Here is a 16,055-nt window from a genome sequence, read left to right as displayed (position 1 = left end):
TAGGGCACACCTAGTTTTTGTTGTTGTTGTTTGTTAAATATGTCATTTATTTTTGTATGTTTTGGAATTTTTTTTTAACTTTTTGTAACGAACTGTATATGTGTATTCACGTTTTTCACGTTTAAATATATTATTATGCTGCAATGCAGTTGTTTGGCTTTTCTTGTACATTAGAACAACTCTTTACAAAGTATAAAAAAGAAAATTACCTTTGGGCAGAACAGTAGGTTCTACTGTAATGTCATGAAAGTCGTGATTGCAAAGTCAGGTGCATTAAAATCAGTTTGGTTGGAGCAAATTTGCGATGTACAATTAAAAAAAATACAGCAAGTTTTTTTTAACTATGCTACAAAATAAAGAGTTTGCATCATGTGTTTTTTCTTTGTTTTGTTTTTTCTGTAAAGAATTTGTGTACTGAATTGTTACATATTTTTCATAATTGTACACCTAACTTGGAAGCTCGTAGGCTCAAAAAATTCTGGGTTTCCCATTTAAAATCTGACTCTTGGTAGCTTTTCATGTCTGTTCAACTCATAAATATGATTTTTCTGACATGACTTGAAGGCAAGGCAGTCCACCTTTCCACTTTCTGGGCAATCTTGAAAACGTACTTGGTTGTAGTACGTACAGATCCTGTGTAATTGAATAAGGAAATACCTAAAATCTGAACAATTATTTTATAGGTAGAACTTACCATGTTGGACGCTTCAATTTCTTCCATTCTTTGGAATACAAATGTGGCACATCTCAGCTATATCTTTTGGTTAGCAGTGTTAGTTACATGAGGACTACAATCATAGACTGATTCAAGCACATTAACTCAGATTGGTCGTGTATGTAGCAGTTTTAGCAACTTTTGCCTTTAAAGCACACATTTTTGAAATTCATGTTTGAGGTATAACCGTCTCATAGAATTGGCATATCTTTAAAATACTGATTCTTTATTTTTAGGAGCTTTTTTTATTTGAAAGAGATTTACAGTGCACATACTTTACCCGGGGTTAACAATTAATTTGCATATTTGCGGTGTCAATATCATCGATTGGATCAATGCAGCACGCAGTTTACATAAAGCAAGTTTTTATGTAAACGTGAAAAACATAATCGTATTATAAATTGCCCCTGAATAGATTTTGGACCATATAAGGTGAGGGGAAAAAAATTAAAAAAAATCTTCAATCAAAGTGCTTATCGTGACCATCTGACATTCTCCCCCTCAAACGATAAATGTGTTTCCGTGACTGGGTGTCTATTACTAAACAACTAGCCGTAACATTCTGACACCGCATTGTTTCACACCGCACAAGTTTGACGACGGAACAGGTTTTCATAACCCTGGATAAAAAGTAATGCTAACCCGACCCTAAAGTACAAGTGTGAAACCTTCAAAATCTTGGGGGGGGGGGGGGCAGATTGGCCATTTTTAATTATTGGGTGGGACTTTTCCCCCTCGATGTCGATGGTGGTTATGGCCCTGGCCTAAATACTCTTAAACAAGTCAACGTCCATCTTTTAAAGAGCGTGAGAGGTTTCGAGAGGGGCTCTCGGGGGGGCAGTGGGCATCTGCCTCGACCCGCTACACTTCACCCCCCAGCATCATATATTCATGCGCTGCTCCCCCCGCACCATCTGTGTCCACGCTCACCAGCGGTTCGCACACGAGCTCTAGTGACACACAGGACGGGCAGGACATGGCCACGCTACAGCAGACTGCGGAGCACTACGCTGTGCCAACACGTAGAAAAGTGAGAGCCAGGAGCACAGCTGTCTTCCTGTCATTACACTCGCTTGGATTTTAAAGTAGAGTTGTGAGCATGTGTCCGGAACACTTGTTTTAAGTTTCAAGCAAGGCTTGCTTGACACATTTCTTGTGCTTTTATTCAGTTGTACTGCATGAATTCAGCCACAAGATGGTATTACTGACTCACTTTTTTTTTTTTTTTTTACATTTATGTGAAGTCAGCCCTCTAAAGCCAATCACTTAGATTATTGGAGTTTTGCTTTATACAATAATAGTCTTGGTTTTCTGCATGTGACCCATGCTTTCACCATCTCTGACCAGACCTCACTTTCCTCTGTCGCGTGCCCCATCCAAGCATCTGAGACACAGTGGCTCGCTGGCAGGTGTTGGTCCTCCTGATGGCCACAGCTAAGGGAACTTCACTGGGCCTTTTTGCCCGCTTCAGCCTGGCTCTGCCGTCCCGCTGGCAGATGGCATCAAGCTGCGGGCACCTCTCCCAACTATAATTACCAGCTTCAGCTACAGATGGAGACAAGCAGGCGCGATGGTCCCTGTATCCTCTGTGGCCTTCACCAACCTCCGCAGTCTGCCCTCAAAAGCCTAAACAGGCCTGCTGCTAGGACAAACCACCACACACTTCACCAACTGCTAAAGTGACTGTGAGCTTCCTGCAGATTAAATACTGTGTAGATGTTCCATCGTTAGTGTGATTTTTGCATCACTTCGTATTATTATTAACACAAATTAATGTAAGCTCTAAGATGTAAGTAGCACTGTTTTAGCAGCTGCTCAACTAGTTTAAGATGTAGGCTTTCATTCTTTATTGTCCAGTGTTGCATCGTATATCCAAACGCCTCAGTAATTATTGTATTGTAATTACTTTTGAATGGTTTTTTGTTTCATTTTGTTTTTGTGGGAAACTAATTTAGATAGATAGATAGATAGATAGATAGATAGATAGATAGATAGATAGATTGATTGATCTGTTTGAAATAGTGTCAATATAGATTGACTAAATTTCATTTTGATTTTTGATTTTGAAGTGACTTTTTCGTCAGTCAGTGTTGTTAATGTTAACTAAAGCTAAAATTATTAAAAATGTTTTTTGTTAGTCAGCTTTTGTTATCTCATGACTGGCAGGTTGTTCATTACTTCTGTCTGTACAGTATGTTCGTTCAATTCCTGCAGGGCTGCATCCCAATTCTTATTCACTAAAACTTTTATGGGGAAAATCTGTACTTTTGAGTGTATTGAAAGACAGCAAGCATTAGTAATCCAAAGTCAAGTTCAAGTAGAAAGATAACTATATGATAACATTATCATCCACACTTACAATCTGTTTATTATAAAAGCGACCATGAGCTTCCTGTTGTGGCCAGAATCAAATTCAAGATCATTTTTTCTGGCCTGCAATGGGGCCAATGAAATGGCACCAACAGTTATCTACAAGCCATACACCCCAGCTGGACTTCACCAATCAGCTAATTCTGGTTAAAAAAGGATTTTTTTTTCACCCACATGAAAAAACTATTACTAACCATGCTTGTTAACCAAATCGGACCTGTGTCCTTTCTGGTTGTTTCCATCTGTGGCTAAATACTTTATTTTGAATCATGTAAAATCATCTTAATTTTTTTTTTTTCTTAATGCACATTGCAGCTTGATTACCTGGTACTTGTGGTAGTAAATGCTTTCCGAGATACATCTGCGTGAATGTGCAAGTGTTTTAAAGTGTGCCTAGGCTAGCGGGAGTTGGGTTAGTTCTCATGCCCAGCTGGCTCTTCTTTGAATCAGACATGGCTCTGCTGTAACAGATGGGTACTCTGGGGAGACTTAGAGAGAAACACACTTCACATATCAGACACTCTCTGCTCTAGATCCACACTGCTCTCAAGATTGCCCCTCAGTCCTTGAGGGAAAACACTATTCAACATTAATCCATTAACTCATTTAATATATTAAATATGACATCAATAACTGGATAGTTGTGTCAACACTTTGGGGAAATTGCAGGTGGAATGACTTTTATTAGGCTGCTGCAAACAACTGTGCATCCATAAACACCATCCCTGAGCAGTGTTAATATTGCCAATGTAATTAATAACAATAATGTTCATTAACTAAGTTTTTTTTTTTCCATCAACCATAATGGCACAAAAAATGTGCATCATTATGATTTTAATTAAAACATACTACTGACCCACATGACTAGAGAAAACTGTGCAAGATGTAACAATGTTTTTTGTTTTGTTAAAGAAAAAAAATCTAGAAATAATAAGATTTCTTCAAATAATGGAATCATACTCAGTAATTGCATGGACTTAGTAGTGCTGTACAGTGAATGAACAATGGTAAACTGTAAACTGAAGTACTTTGTTAGCAGTTTTGGTGAGTTACTTTTGTTAACTCACCCAAAACGCATCCTATACATTAATGAGACACATAATCATTTAATAAATAATCAGTCTAGTCACAAAATGATGAGAATGCACATGAATGACTGATTAAAGTCTTATTTAAAGTGGGAAATTTGGAATTCTAGATGATGCATGAGTTGGCGAGTTGTGATGTTGGAAGGGGAATGTCGATCTATAATGTATCACGTTCTGAAGGTTGCAACCTCTGGAGGTCGCATTTGTTGGCCGCATACATCATCAAGGCTTTCTCATGTGACCTCTGGAGGACACAGCCTTCAAAATGAGACAAACTATAGACATTATAATAAAATAAATCTATGATACCTGTGTGTGTGTGCGTGCGTGCGTGCGTGTGTGTGTGTGTATAAGCAGAGAGAGATGAGTGGCAAGCATGTCTGTATTGAATTATAATGAAGGTTTTTTTTTTTCTTCTGATGTATGGAACAGATTATAGATAAAGTGCAAAGTTAATCACTTTCTCCATTTGCTTTATGTACAAATATGTAGTTGTGATACCAAGTTAGTTATAGAAAATTAAAAGTTTTCATAATTTTGAATACAGATCTAATCAGCTGGATTTATTGTTTGGTGTTTAGACTACTCTTCTGTTATGTTTCTGACTTGAATATGTGACACGTTGTAATAAGAAATGCCTGACTCGAGTTTCCCAGGTGCACTTATATGAGTGCTAGTCAGAATGTATGAGTCATGTGAATATGCTCTTTCCGTAACAACACACAAAAACACAGAATGAGTAACTAAGGCATAAAGAATTCACAAATTTGTATTACATTATGTATTCAATGTTATTTCAGTTTCAGACAGTTCACGATTTGTTATGAATAAAATATTAAATGTTTAATTTAATTTTGCACACATAAATCACAAAAATCATGTCAAAAATGTTATTTTAGATTGAATAAAAGTTAGATCAGTATAAAATGTACTAAATTTAATGAATATGATGAAAAAAAAACCTGACTCAATTTAAAAGATGTTTTCAGAAAAAAAAAGGCAAAATCTATGACCAAAGTAAAAAAAAAAGGTGAAAAGAGATTTCAACACTGCTCCTGAGGGAGTTTTCTCATCCATCCTATCTGTCACACTAGCTGCTCGGTGAGGCAACAGTGCTGGGACGGCCATGGCTAATGGGGGCTACAGCAGGTCAGGTCAGTTTGGAGAAGGAATCGGGGGGAAGAGAGGTAGAGGTGACCTTCTTACTGTACCATTTTAGCCTGTCCAGGCCGGTGCGGTAGAAGGGATGTGTCCATGGGGAAAGTCAGACAGATGCTGTTTCTCTCACTCTCTCTCTCTTTCGCCCTGTGGGTGAGACAGAGTGCAGTCTGGCCTGTGCAGCTGCCGCCCGCACCATCAGGAGCCTCTTCTGCCTGCTTCTCCTCGATGACCTACACACTCAACTTCACTTTTGTCGGGACCACACCAGTTCAGGCAAGAACAGCTTTAGGAATGTAACCAGAGCTTCAAAAAAGCATCTTTATTGACAGATTGTGTATTGACATCTGTGTGTGCTTGTGTGTGTGTTGATGATGAGTGAATGAATGTATGGGCGAAGGGGGTTGGGAGAGAGAGCCAAAAGGGAGGGGAGGCTTCATACCAGCTGCTAAACATGACATTTCCTGGCTGGGCCTTCGGTCCCCAGCAGGGGCGACATCTGTGTGCCTGCCTTTCATCCCCCTCTTCTCCTCAGGCAAGATGGCTGAACTACCTGCAATAGGGCACAGGCCCCAGAGACAGCCAGCACACTACTCCAGCCAGCCAAAGCCTCTCCCAGCTGGGCTCCTGTTGCCTGGGGCCTGAAGCCCAGGCACCCAGCTGCAGTGTCTACCCTTCCCCTGGCCCTGTTTGATCCTCCACCCGCAGTCCCTCTGTACACACACCAGTCACCTCCAGCCCTTGGAGGAAAGATCATGCTGGCTTCACACCTCTGAGCTGTTCATGCTGGAATTAGAGGTATATTTGTACATAACATGTTTTCTTCATTGCTAACTAACAGTAAAACTACTATATTTTCAGTAGCATGGCAGTGGCTCAAATGATTGGTTCCTAACAACAAACTACTTTTTCCAACAAGTAGCACAGCAGAGAGATGAAAAACTATATCCCTTTGTAGCCAAGCAAGCTGAGTCAGTAATCAAAATGAAAATCTCTTGCTGATATATAGCGTCAGAAAGTCTGATTCATTTCAGGGAATTTTCAGATAAAAAAAGAAACAGTTCACTGATTGGAGTCTCTGTGCCAGAGTTCTGCGTCTGAAATCAACTACTGCATTTAATAAAAAACTTCTCGAGTGTTATCTTCTATAATGTCAGTCACATCATAATTATTAAATTATATAAATATAATATAACGTGATATACATTATGACATTTACTCAACCAAACAAAATTTTAGTGTCTGTAAGATTTTTTTAATGTTTTAATAGAATTCTCATATGCTCACCAAGGCTGCATTTATTAGATCAAAAATACAGTTAAAATTGTAATATTGTGAGATATTACGGTTTATAATTTTAATATATTTTGATCTTCAGTGTCAAATGATCTTTCAGAAATCATTCTAATATGCTCAAGAAACATTTCTTATTATTGTCAGTGTTGAAAACAGTTATGTTGCTTAATTTTTGTGGAAACCTACAATTTTTCAAGATTTTTTGATGACATTTTAGCTTTGTAGTTTGAACCATTTTAAATTATGCATATTTCGTGGCTTGGCTATCCACAATTTCAAACTAGTTTCCTAGTTAAGGCACATGAAAAATAATATTTAGTGACAGTAAACCAAAAATAAATACATTTTGTCATCAATTCCGCACCCTAATAATGTTCTGAACCTGCATATTTATCCTTTTGTGGAGCACAAAAGCAGAAATTTTGGACCCCACTGACATTCATTGTAAGACAAAAAACATTCTTCAAAATACCTTATTTTGTGTCCCAAAGAAACAAAACAGAAACTCATACAGGTTTGGAATCACACAAAGGTTAGTTCATTTTTGGGTGAACTGTCCGTTTAAGTCAATGCAGAAGTCGCTGCTTACAGGAAAGTGCAGCATATCTCGACATTTCCAAAGTTCCTGTAACTGTGTCCTTTCAAACCAAGTCAGTCTTGGTTTCACGAGATGATTTAATGACTTTGGAGAGAATGGTGCAGCCCAGTTATAAATGGGAAAAGATTTGTGATTTTTCACCTCAGTTCATTGATGCTAAGTTTCTCACGGAAAATATTGTCCATGCAGATTTTCCTCACAGATCCCAAAACTCGGGTTAAGATTGCAAAACTCCAGGAGCCACAGACTTATCAAAGCCACATGTTGAGTAGAGGACTCTGGTTTGCCAAAGTGATCGCCTGGACAGTGCGGTTTTGGACAGTTCTAATTTCTCATATGTTTGCTGCAAAGCTTCTACATGGAGAAAAAGGCAAATGTGTTCCAGGAAGGATGACAGCCATGATTATGTTATTGTGTTGTACATCATTTTGAAAGCAGCATATACAGAGAATGTAAATGTAGAAGTTGAAAGAGCATTATTGCCTTGGTACTAATAGTTGAGTAAAGCAGAGCTGGCAATTTAACAAGTCACCATAATGGTTATGGTACAGTGAGCATATTTAACATATTGAGCATTTGGAAACTTGAAAAACGCCAACACTCTCTTATGACTTTTAAATGATTCCCAAAATGATTTCAAACTATCAAAGAATGAACTCTGAATCCAGGAAAACAGCTTTATGTCTAGTCATTTGCATTTCTACTCATTAGCCGATCCTATTCTGTAACCATTTTCTGAGAAATATTCAAGCACATCTGCTTTGAGTTCCTCAGCAACAGCCAAAATCTTCCACTTTGTTGACTGGGTAAGTTATCAGCAGATTTCCTAATGGAGGTGTTGGGATGCCTTTCCCTTAGGTTAATGATTTCCTCTTCTGTACCAGCCAATTCATAAATTTTCTTAACAGAATTTGGTCCCACCCTTCACTAAGAGACAATCAGTTCTTTGTGAAAGCGATGAGGCAGTTTAGCATAGGATGGATTTCCTCGTCTCATCTCTTAAGGAAAAAGTGTGCTTGGCTCATAATAACAAAATATAACACTATCACAACGTAAGGCAAACCCACAGCCTGTGAAGAGTTGGCACCAAGCCAAGCACATTTATGAGAGTGGAGGACATATTTACAGTATGCAGTACTTACACTAATGGAAGCACATTTAAAAGTTAGAGGCAGAGAGGGACATTTATGCATTTTTTTTTCTCCTTAAAGCTTCATCTAAGCAAAGTTTAAAAAAGAAGTGAAATGAAGTTTAAATGGGCCAAAATCTCAAAAATGATAATTCCTCTTGGGATTTAGCAACAGGCCTATAACACCGTGTTGTAAAACAAATTGGATATTGATTGAATTATCTTTTTTGCTTTACAGAAGAAAATCATACAGGTTTGGAATGGCATGACAGTGAGTAAAGTTATCTATTTATTTAATGTAGTGATGTCACTCTTTTGCACACTTTCATCTTATTATCACACTATCATATATTATCATGTCTGATGTGCTGGAAAAAATCACAAACAAATGATGAATTGTACACTATATGTGTTACATACCTGTATACATGATGAGTACGTTTGCAGAATGTTTCTGTTTCCTCATTTATCAGACACCACCTGAGTATGAGAAAGGTATCACACTATGCAGCTATAGGCAAAGAGGTTCAAACATTTACCTAGTAAACGTGTTGCTCAACAATAGAAGCTCACTAATAATCCTGGGCAGTTTGCATGTTATCCTCTATCTGCCCTTTCAGCTGGCTTGCCAGACTCCCTCTATCAGCAGATTGCACGCACACATGCAAAATACTATTGGGGGTCATCGTGCAGCTGTACAGCTCTGGGCATCCGCGTATGCATATGCATACACAGAAACACACATGCTGTGAAATATTCAAATGCTGAGACGGGTGTGTTGCCTGTGAAACAGTGCATTACTGTCAAGTGCTACAAAAGAGTTCTTTTTTTGCACACCAGACACCACACCCCCTGCTTAATAACAGGTTCGAGAATAACTGATAACTGAAGCATTAGCTTCATTACATGAAAGAAGATTAGCTTATTAAAAAAATTTCTCAAAAAGGGATAGTTCCCCAAAGTTAAAATTCTGTCATTTACTCACCATCATGTCATTCCAAACCTGTAAGAATAGCTTTTTTCTGTAGAATGCAAGAGCAGAAAACTTACACCAAAACTTCTAAGAAATTATATTGGTTAATGTTTTCCATGCAATGAATAAACCTTCAAGCTTCAAAAACTGCAACCAAAAAAAAATAAAAAAACAATATAGAAGTATCAAAAAGTAGTACACGCAACTTCTATGCTATATTCCAGTTCTTCTGAAGTCATGCAATTCTAGTCAGTAAATTGAATGTTTCCAAATAATTGAACAAATGATTGTGAATCATTGATTTTGTAAACTAGATTACTAATTTGTTTAAAATATCTGGCTCAAAAGAACTATTCACTGATAAATCGGACATCTCTACATCTCTCATGAACTCACGAATGCGGCACACAAGTGTAAATAATGGTTTGCAATATAACATAACTGTTGAACATGTGGACTACCTTTATGATGCTTTTTGGTGCTTTTGAATTTAACCAGTTTTTGTTTCCACTAGGAGTGATTCATTGTTCTGGCAGTAAAATCCAATAACCCAGTGGTAAATGAACCCTTATCTATATCTTTCTCGGAACATTGTTCGTTATGTAGTTGACATGGATGCCAGTTGAAACCCATGTATGTCCTGCTTTTGTAACTTGGAACATGTAGAAGGTGACGTTTCTCTGAGGCGGTTTTCACTCTAATGGATAAGGGGCCGTTAGGTGACCTGACTGCACTGGTGCTGGAGGAGGTCCATTACTCTGTGATGAAATACAGAGCTGGAGCACCTCTTCTGCTCGGGGTGAATCTGCTGATGGCAGCACTTGATGTGCCACATATCCGATTAGAAAAGTGAAGCCGCAACATGCTTACCAGCACAATGCAACTCTCAGAACATTATTCTATTTGATTTATTGTTTTGATTGTTGCATCTGAACTAATCTCAGCCTCAGACGTCACGCCCACAGACCGTTGGCTGAACGTCTGATGCATATGGGACACAAAAGTGGGAACACTTCAGGAGTGTCAAAGTCGTCATCGGATTGGTTGAAATCAACATGATTTCCGCGAGACGTGTGTGTCGCGTTCTTTAACGCTCTGCCTGGAAACAAAGATACCGTGGTGCCAAACCCCTTCACAAAAGAAGAAAGCTTTTTACAATTGTGACGACGAGGGCTTATCAGGATCAACTAAACGCTGGATTTTCAAAAGTATGTAAAATATTTAAAATTCACAGCATAGAATCTTTAAAATACGTCCGAGAGTTTTACACACCGGTCTGTTATTGTGGCGACATTTCTACGCCCCGAAACATGACGATGAACGATACGAACTGTGATTGGATGTTTGACATGTCGGTCAAACGGCCTCATGGGTGGGCCTTGGCCAATGAAAGCTGCAATGAATTCCAGACCTTCAGTTTGAAAGTCTGGCTACGCAAGACTACATCTTAACCAGCTTCAGTTTTTATTTTAAGTTGACGTTTTAGTAATTTTGTTGTGTGTTTTTGTCATTTTAATATATTTCTATTTTTGCTTCAATTCATTTTTAATTGAGCTTTAGTTTTAGCAATTTTAGCATTTTAACTTAAACTTTTTTTATTATTATTATTTCAGAGAGTTCCCAAGGCAAGATTTCTAATTTGTAATTTTTTTTTTTAAGTTTTCTATTAATGTTTATATTTTATACTATTTCAGCTTTATTTAAATTAACATTACTGTTTATAATAGTTCTAGTTAACAAAAACAACACTGGTGAAAGGGAAACCTAATTGAATCATCATTTGTACAATTCTATTTGGTGACACCAGTGGTGCAGAAATTACACATGAAATGTTTTTCTAGCTTTAAAAAATATAACCATGTATGTGTAACAACTCCTGTGAAATGTTTGACTGAGTACACAGAAAAGAAGGAAGTACTCTTGGAGTTCGACAGAAGAAACAAATCGTAAGACACTTAACATGAAAAATGTCTTGTTAGGAAATAAAAAATGTTTTTTTGTGGCTGGGCTTAAAGCCAGTAAAAAATACCCATCTCTTACTGAGTTTATTAGATCTGTAAATCATTACAGCTCATTAAAGGCCATTAAAAGAGGTCTTTCTTAAATAGGACTTTATTTAAGGGAAAACTTAAATTTGCTCAAACTGAGAGGGATCTGCAAAAGAGGTAGTGTTCTCTCCTGAATTAAATCTGGAGGAACCCAATCTTGCACCAATTAACACTTAACTTGATCAGATTGTCTGAAACGGCTGTTCATTTCAGGTTTAAACAGGGCCACAGGTGTCCCATCTGCAGTACCAAAATCATAACCTTGACAATTTGCAGAAGAAAAGTTTGAAGTACCCCCAACTCCTTAGCACTGCAGGAAGACTAATCCTAACCAGCCATTTCCTCACTTTGTTCGCTTCCCTCCAGCCGCAGATAAGAGCCACACATACACGCACACTGCAGTTCTTCGACATCCACCGTGCCTGTGCTAACTCTCAGGAATGTGAGAGACAGTCTGTGGACGATAAGCAGACAGCGGACAGGAGATTACAAGGTCTGAGGGTGGAAAAGAGAGGACAGAGTCTGTTTTCAAGACCCTTGAGCAAACAGAGATGTGAGAAGGTACGATTGTGGGGAAAATATTTATTTGATCCCCTGCTGATTTTGTAAGTTTGCCCACTTACAAAAAAATTAAGGGTCTTTGATTTTATGGTAGGTTTATTTTTAAGTAAAGAGACAGAATACCAAGCAAAAAATCCAGAAAAAAGCCTGTCTCAAACTGCAGCGATATATTTCATTAATTTTTGTGCTGTATTCTGAGTGAACGCTTCCGTTGTGTGTGTCGCGCTTCCACAGCAAATGCGTTCTGCGCGTTCATATGCACTGAATAGGCCTACTCCCAAAGATTATGCCGTATTTATAAACTAAAATTAAAAGCGTTCAATTAAAGCTCCCTATAATCTGACTCGTTTTTGAAGTCAGCAAAAAGCAGCGTCACACATAGGCTAATCATAATGACCGATCGTGTTTATATTAACGGTCATCGATCACTTCAGAAAACTTCGTGCACATCCCTATTCCTACTATGTAGCCTATTATATGTTGCTGTTGTTGTAATGCTTAAATATAACAATTTATTTGAAATAACCCAATAAATTAATTAAATAATTCTTACTGTTTGGGATTTAAGACCAGTCTGGGGCTGTCCTAAATTTAAGAAGTTATTTACCATGATTTTTAAGAAGATTCTTTTCAAGAATTTGAATTATTCTTAGGTTTTGTCTTAAGAACAATCTTAAGAAAAAAGATAAGAATATTCTTAAAATGGACTTTTGGGAATACAAAATATTCGTAATTTTTTTCTAAAGTTAAAAAGTAAGAAGAAAACGGCAGTTAAGAAGAAATTTCTTCTTAAGAATGTTTTGTGAATCCGGTCCCAGGTTTGCACACATCTCAGGAGGGATTTTGATCCACTTCTCTTTACAGAGCCTTTCTAAATCCTTAAGGTTTCTTGGCTGTCGTTTGGCAACACAAAGTTTCAGCTCCCTCCACAGATTTTGTATTGGATTGAGGTCTGGAGACTAGGCCACTCCATGACCTTAATGTGCTTCTTCTTGAGCCACTCCTTTGTTGCCTTGGTGGTATGTTTCGGGTCATTGTCGTGCTGGAAGACCCATTCATGACCCATCTTCAGTGTTCTGTCTGAGGAAAGTGGGTTCTCATCCAAGATTTTACAGTACATGGCCCCATTTGCCCCTCAATGCGGTGAAGTTGTCCTGTACCCTTAGCAGAAAAACAGCTGTAAAACATAATATTTCCACCTCCGTGCTTGACTGTGGGGATGGTGTTCTTGGGGTCATAGTCAGCATTTCTCTCCCTCCAAACACGGCGAGTCGAGTTAATGCCAAAGAGCTCAATTTTGGTCTCATCTGACCACAGCACTTTCTCCAAAGCCTTCTCTGAATCATTTTGATGTTCTCTGGCAAACTTTAAATGTGCCTTAAGATCATTAACAAGCTCCTCCTGTGTAGTTCAGGGCTGATCCCTCACCTTTCTCATGATCATCCTTAACCCATGACGCAAGATCTTGCACAGAGCTCCAGACCGAGGCCGATTGATGGTTATTTTGTATTTCTTCCATTTCCGAATAATCGCACCAACAGTTGTCTCCTTCTAACCAAGCTTCTTGCTGATGGTCCTGTAGCCCATTCCAGCCTTGTGCAGATCTACAGTCTTGTCTCTGACATCCTTTGACAGCGCTTTGGTGTTGCCCATGGTGGTGGGAGAGGTTGAAATGGAAGATACAGATTGTGTGGACAGGTGTTTTATACTGGACTAATCTGACTAATCATAACCAGTCTGTGGGAGCCAGAATTATTTTTGCTGGTTGGTAGGGGATCAAATACTTATTTCACTCACTGAAATGCAAATCAATCTCTAAGCTTTATATAATGCATTTTTTCTGGATTTTTTGATTGGTATTCTGTCTCTATCCGTCAAAATAAACCTACCATAAAAATTACAGACCCTTCATTTCTTTGTAAGTGGGCAAACTTACAAAATCACCTGGGGATCAAATAAATATTTTCCCCACTGTATGTTAATAAATGATAATGTCAGTGGCTTACAACATCCATACGGGTTTGAACGCTGTAAAACGGCAGAACTTTAACAAACACCCTGTCTGTGATGGGGACCTCCCTCCTTGCGCTCAGTGGCTGATTAGATTATCTGTCTCAATGGCTTCTGTACACACATTTGCGGATGTCCTTGCCCAGGGAAATGAACACACCATTCCAGGGTGGGGACCGAATCATCCTGGAAATAAAAACAGTTTTGAGATAAGCACTCTGTCCATCTTTAGAGTCAGCTGGACTGTTTAAATCTATTATGTAGATGCTAAACTGCATTCCCCTCACCCTAAAGACAGTTAAATTAGAAGTGATTTTCATCAGAGCCCAAGTTGTCCTTATAGAGATCTAGGATGCCTCAAAATGACCGTCTCCAGTGCTTGAGATGATTACTAATCTGTCCTGACATAATAGTGAGGGTTACACTGAAATCTGAGCTATTGTCTCATATTCAGTGTTTCCAGTGTCTTTGCAAATTCTTGCCCACAATACTCCTAAAATCCATAATTTCTAAAGCAACTTCCGGTTTCTTCCCTAGATATATATAAGTGAAATGTTTCATATTAGACTTTTAATTCATTATTTTCTAATTCAGTACAAGCTGTAATGAGATGGTCTGCCAAGAGAAGGGTTCACACATGACTTCTGAGGTGACCTTGTTGCATGAAACTGAGATGCGATAGAGCAGAGCCTGAAGCTTTGAGCTAAAATTATTCATGTACTTCTAATCCTGATTTAGGAAATAAAGATTTTTTATTTTTAAAGTTAACTTTAAATCCTTAAGTTTAGTTACCCCCCCCCCCCCCCCCCATTAATCTATGTGATTGTAAACATAAAAAACATAAATTATACCAATAATTGTCTAGATTAAAAATGTGAATGAAAGAAATTTAGAATTAAAACTCAACAATATTAAAGTCCTACTGCACCTATTGTCATTTATAAATAATAATAGCTTATCCACCTTTTCAACCATAAGCAATAAAATGGCATTTTGTAGCTTATATGTGGCACTTAAATTTTTATTCTGTGTAAGCATAGCACTTTGATATCATATGGCAGTGATAATGCAATAGAAGTGGATTTCAAATAGTGCTATGATTTTTTGGAGAGCTATGACAGACGCTCTATGGCATAAGGACAGAGGAACCTCACAGATGGCTTCTTATGGCACTTACTCAGGAAGCGAGAAGCTTCTGCTTTCACCATCATCGCAAGACCATTAACTAATTATGACAATGTTGAATCACAGGTGCAGAATATGACCTCTTGTCAGTGTAAATCTCTAAAATGGCTCTACACCAACCAAACATAGTAGAAAATAATCAAAAATATAATGGATATATGAAGCTTTGAAATGATACTAACCAAGGATGAGGCCATTGACTGCAAGATTATAAGTCTATACTGTATTTACTGTATAAGTCTACACCCCACCCCACCCCCCAAAATAAATAAGAAAATAAATAAATAAATACAAAGAAAATGTAATACAGTGTATATGCATATAGTACCGTTTAAGTTTGTTTTGATACATTATGACATCTACAGAAATTGGCTTTGTTTTGTTTTCCATCAGATGAGCTGTGCTACTGGCAACCTTTCAGTAGCTTTATTGCTTTCTCAGAGACACATTCATCCATCCAAGTTGGTGGCTGGACTGTTTGCAATATTAGTTTTTATTGTTTCCAGCTGCCTAAATGATGACTGCATGTCAGAGAGATGCCACATATCTGGGAGAGTTTGACATTAATTTCATCTCTCCGCAATCATCTCTGCTTATTAACTTCCAGCAGCCCATACAGCCACTCCTGCTGTTTTTATTACATTTCATTCACACCCAGTTGAAGAGCTCTGGTCCTGCTGATGTAGAGTGAGTGATACTGCTGCATTCCATTCCTCCTTGTTAATACACAGCATCTTTAGATGTGAAATCTTAATGCTGGAATGTTGCATATTGTGCTGGTGTGTGAATGAAGCTTTTTCTGGAGTACCCTTATCAAAAAGAAGTATACTTTTACTATAATAGTTTATTTTATTGAGTATACTTAAGTAAAAATCAAGAATTTTTTAAGTATACTTTAAGTAGTAAGTATACAAATATCAGTGT

This window comes from Cyprinus carpio, chromosome A20 (genome assembly GCF_018340385.1).
Source record: "Cyprinus carpio isolate SPL01 chromosome A20, ASM1834038v1, whole genome shotgun sequence".
Taxonomy (NCBI): domain Eukaryota; kingdom Metazoa; phylum Chordata; class Actinopteri; order Cypriniformes; family Cyprinidae; genus Cyprinus; species Cyprinus carpio.
This window is presented reverse-complemented; position numbering follows the sequence as displayed.